Below are 5,594 nucleotides of genomic sequence, written 5' to 3'. Positions count from 1 at the left end.
CAAAGAAGACAGTCTGCAGAACCACCAGGGTAGCAAGTACGTTCTTTCTTTTTTCTTCTTCTCCTTCTCCCCAAATACCAAGGTTTGAGTGGGCCAGGAAGATAAAATATAATTTATGGCTGATCCTATCCTCATCAGTGGAGAAACGAGCGACGGCCATTGGAATAGGAGGCGGGCAATTTAGATGCCAAATTGGTGACTCCTGCTCGGAGGGAATTATAGTAATCAATTCTCTGTGGTTACGAAGGCATGAACTACTGCTGAGAGGTCGCCATGGGATAATAAAAGGGCATGCCATAACTGGCACAAATTGCGTGGCTAAAAAAAAAAAAAAGAGTCCCAAAGCCAACATCCAACTTCCCATGAAAAGGGTGTGACTGTGTTGACAAGACTTCCAGTCCGACTTTCTGCTTTTAAATAATGATTGTCACCAAGCAGAGGGAGGGGAGGGCAGGAGAGGAAAGGTTGAAATGAAATTTCTCTCCATAGTGAGCTCAGTTCCCCTAACAGCCTGGAGATAATCATTCAAATTCTTCTTCGAAGGAAAGGAGTTGTGGGCTCCACACAAGGGAAATACCTACTTTTTCTTCTAGCAACAAACTAGTAATATTCTTACCGGTGTTTATAAAAATTGCAAGACAGGTTGTTTTGCTGGCTACTCAAACTTCAGAAACAGAAAATAAAGCCAGCTAGTTATCATATTTTTATTTCTGATGGGACCAGGGGCAGCGGTGGGGTGGGGTGGGGACAATGTTTGAGGATAACATTAAAAGTCAGAGCATGGCATCCTATTTTTAAGTTTTAAAATTCTATCCATCCATCCATCCATCCTGATGTTATACATCACATATCTCCCTTTTTAAGTGGTGGGATTCAGCCGGTTCGCACCATTTCGGGAGAACCGGTTGTTAACTTTTTGAGCAATTTGGTGAACTGGTTGTTGGAAGAAATCATTAGGGCAGAGAACCGGTTGTTAAGTTATTTGAATCCCACCACTGTCCCTTTTCCCAAACACTGCACCTAAAGGGCATTTGAACCAGAGGTGGGTTCCTACCAGTTCTCACCTATTCGGTAGAACCGGTTCATCAAATCTACCGAACTGGTTAGAAGAGGTTCCACCAGTGGACCTGGAAAGCAGGCCACACCTACAGAAGAGGTTCCAAAAGTTTTTGAAACCCACCACTGGTCCTTGGATATGATTATTCTACACTATCATGCTCATATTTATAAAACTCAGTGCCTCTGTGAAAGGTAAGGATGACTACTGCATTTGTGGTGCAATCAGAACATTGCGTGTGTTGAAGTTGTTTTAACGCAAACCAAAGATGTCTTTTAAAAAACAAGTTTACATCATATTCTTATGCATGCCAGTGCTGTGTGTGAGGTAATTTAAGGTGGTTCTGACAAGTGTCGTCGGCATCTTCATATCCGGTCACATGGGCAGCAAGCCACTCCCATCCGGTCACATGAGCAGCAAGCCACTCCCACAAAGGAGGCCACACCCACAGAGTAAGTTCGAACAATTTTTGAAACCCACCACTGATTTGAACCTATAAAGAACATCTATAAATTAAGGGCAAAAGTTTAGCAACAACGTCAAAAGAAGTTCTTAAGACATTTTTCCACAAATTGAGCCGAAAGGAAAATCTCATTGTGGTCATATTTTCTATATACACACATAGGCACATAGGGGCGCACACACTGTCTATCCTTTTAATATAAACAGGGTATATTTGCAAAGCTTAAGGAAATATGAAACAGATTCACTGTTTTTTCAACACCAAGCTGCCACGTCAAGGCTGATAAGCAATTACACAGCAAACCCCAACCTATTTCTTCAGGGACTTAGACAGAGAACTCTGTTTTTTATTGCATAAAAGTCAATATAACAACCACAAGAACAGACATATACAGCACTCTTGCTCACAATCCCTTCTGGGGTATTGACTGCTAGCATTTCCTCTTTGACTTCATTTTAAAAGGAAACCAAGACCTACATGTGTCTGTCGGTGTAGGGAAAGGAGTGGGAGAGCTAACATGTTATCTTTACCAGTTTGGGGGTATTCCCCAATGTCCATTTTTATTCATGTCCTATAGACCCTGAAAATGTCATTACATCATGTAAAATTTTTGAAAGAAAGCACCGTAGTTTTTCATGGATCTTCGGCCATACAAGGAAGTATAAAAGGTTGCTGCAGGTGCCACTCAAAATACACCCTCTAAGATAAATAGACAAACTTCAGAATATGACTATTAGGCCAAGGAATGATTTAATAGACAAACTGTTTCAAAAGAAATTTGAAGTTTTTTTGTAAAAGAATCCAAAAACCCCTTTCATGCAGAAGATGATTTTATTTTTAATCTCCACCTATTAGACTCTCATTTTGTAATTATTCTTGTTCCGTACTCATTTTAAAGTGCAAATGTATACATATGTCTCAGAGGTGGGTTCCTACCAGTTCGCACCTATTCAGTAGAACCGGTTCGTCAAATCTACTGAACCGGTTAGAAGAGGTTCCACCAGAAAGCAGGCCACACCTACAGAAGAGGTCCCAAAAATTTTGGAAACCCACCACTCACACACACACACACACACACACACACACACACACAGAGAGAGAGAGAGAGAGAGAGACTCACACAGAGAAAGAGAAAGAAATTAAAAAAAAGAAAAAAGAAATAAAAAGTGAGAGAGAGATGAAAGAAAAAAAGGAAAAAGGGACAGAGAGACAAAAGGAAGGAAGGAGAGAGAGAGAGAAAGAGAGAGAGAAAGAAAACACATGGCCGGCAAGCCACTCCCACCAGGTCACATGGCCAGCAAGCCACTCCCACAAAGGAGGCCACACCCACAGAGTAGGTTCAAAAAAAATTTGAAACCCACCACTGATATGTCTAATCAGATATCAGTTCAATAGGCCTTATTGTCTGATAAGCAGCATAAGTCTACTTCAAAGGGTTCCTCAACTACTCCTTTTTCTCTGCTACAAGAATTGTTTCCCTAAATTTCCAATTCATTATTAGGAAATACAAAATATCCTTAATTAACACTAATGTATGGAATTAGCTGAATAACAACCTTCGAAGATGCTTTACACTATTGGTCTTTAGCTGTTGTGACCATCTAAAATTTAATTGCCCTCATGTTTTGTACCAGTAAGCTTTATACCTTAACCCAATTCTTCGTTTTTTATTTGTTTCTATTGGCAGGGAGAGGCAGGATTATCAGAGAAGTACCATTGGTTGTATTATCTTTCATAGATGTGTAAAAAATTCTTTTTGAAGCAACCATTATTGATGATTATTACTATATATTTGGTTGCAGATACTAATGCCTATCTATAAATTAAATACCAAAATAGAATTAAGGGAGGGGGGAACAAGCCCTGATAGAGCTCCTCACATAAAGAGCCGAGGTGGCGCAGTGATTAAGGTGCAGTACTGCAGGCCACTTCAGCTGACTGTTATCTGCAGTTCAGTGGTTCTAATCTCACCGGCTCAAGGTTGACTCAGCCTTCCATCCTTCCAGAGGTGGGTGAAATGAGGACCCAGACTGTGGGGGCGATATGCTGACTCTGTAAACTGCTTAGAGAGGGCTGAAAGCCCTATGAAGAGGTATATAAGTCTAACTGCTATTGCTATTGCTATTGCTTTGTTGACCACTGTAAAAATGAGAGAAGGAATACCAGCAAGTGACTTTTTGAGAGGACAAGAGAAAAAATGTTCAATTTCAAGAAAGATATGAGGTATCTGTTTAAGATTTCATTGTGCCTGGGGGGAAAAAACTGCCCTCTTTAATTCTCTAGAGAATGGGTAGGACCATCACCCTGAGCCATTTCCTTAGCTTAGCAATATATAATGCAAACTCCTTCTACAGAGATATTTACATTACACAATATATTTCCACAATGCAAATCTCCATCACATCACTAATTGGATCTCTTTATGTCCTGTTAATCAAATAAAATGTCAAATTCTTCTTGCATACAAACACGTCTGCCATTATAACCGTCTATAGGATAGGCAACTCCAAAGAGAACAGCTGAAGTTCCTTTTGTATGTTACCCAAATTACCAAATAGTGTATGGCCACATAATTTGATTATTTGATAAAAGGTTGGCATTGTAGGATTTGGGAGCCATCCTTCAATAAAGATGACTGAGTGATGATAAAATCTGTCTTTAGGGAGAACATCAGTATAGACTGACTTTTAAATGCAGATCAAACTTCAGAGGAGATGCTTATGCATGACAATTTGATGTGGGCTTAACTTTAGGTAAAATATGGTTCCTAAATTCATATGGTTATAACTTCATAAAAATCACACGGTGACTCCTAGGGATACAGATCTTCTAAAGGGACGGGGAGAAACACTACAAAAACAATTGAGGAAATGAGTCCCTGTGTATCTGTTGGTCTTATTTGTGAACATAACAAAACTTTCTTGATTTTCAAATGAGGGGTTTTTTTGGGGTACCCTTGGGACATCAGTGGCAAATTACAATTTGAGCTCAGATGTTTAGGAAAGCCAAAAGGCATTGTTTTAGTTTTGCTGCATTTAAATCCAGTTTGTTTTCGTGGATCCAGTCTGTCAAAATCTTTTTGCAGTTCAGTCGTTCTGCGAGAAACAGATTTGCCATTAAAATGCACAGTCGTGCCATCTGCATAAAAGTATAGAACGGTAATGACACATCCATGCAAGAAATCATTAATAAGAGAGAAAGTCGGAATGAGTGACACCCCTCCGGGAGGAGGAGGAGGAGAGGATGTTAACTGACACCTTTTACTGACAAACAGAGGGAGGGGAGAGAGAGAGAGAGAGAGAGACAGATTGAGGTTTGCTGGGGAAAAAACTGGCCTTCTGACAACAGACATGCTGAAGCACCAGGAACCTGTTTTCTCTAGGAAAAAAATATTATAGGTCTGAAGCTTCAGCAAATCTAGTTCAGTTTCTGCCAAAGCAATGTACTTCTTAAGCAGTTTGTAAGATCATCAGAGGCTATTGCTACCATTATGCAAGGTTAAATACTGTAGCATCAAAGGGTAGTTTATTGTAACAAAATTGGGACAGCATATCTGAAATTGTACCAATCTAGTATTTAATTTTTCTAATTTTCAGTTGTTTTCAGTGATTATTTATAACAGGGATAATCAAATTCTCTGTTCTCTGGGACAATTCCACTGACTGGAATTTGGAAAGGACAGGTGCACAATAATGTGGACAAATATTGGAATGCTGCTATCATGTATCCTCTGGTCCTTCTCTTCACTAGACTATCCATGCCCAGTTTCTGTAACCGTTCTTCGTATATTTTAGCTAGCAGTCCCTTAATCATCTTGGTTGCTCTTCTCTGCACTCAGTATGTCCACAGTATTTTGCTGGTCTACTAATTTAGTCACTAGGTTGAAGAATGAAATAAGATTGGTTTGGCATGATCCGTTTTTAACAAACCCATGCTGACTTGCAGTTATTACTTTACTTGTTTCAAGATCTGTTTTTTTTTATTATCTTTTCTAGTCTCTTTCCAGGTATTGATGTTAGGCTGATTGGTCCGTTGTTTCCTGGATCTGATTATTTTCCTTTTTTGAAGCTCTTT

This window comes from Thamnophis sirtalis, unplaced genomic scaffold (assembly GCF_051295495.1).
Source record: "Thamnophis sirtalis isolate CommonGarterSnake01/CBP01778 unplaced genomic scaffold, rThaSir2_p1.2 scaffold_1, whole genome shotgun sequence".
Taxonomy (NCBI): domain Eukaryota; kingdom Metazoa; phylum Chordata; class Lepidosauria; order Squamata; family Natricidae; genus Thamnophis; species Thamnophis sirtalis.
Note: the sequence above shows the minus strand (reverse complement) of the source record.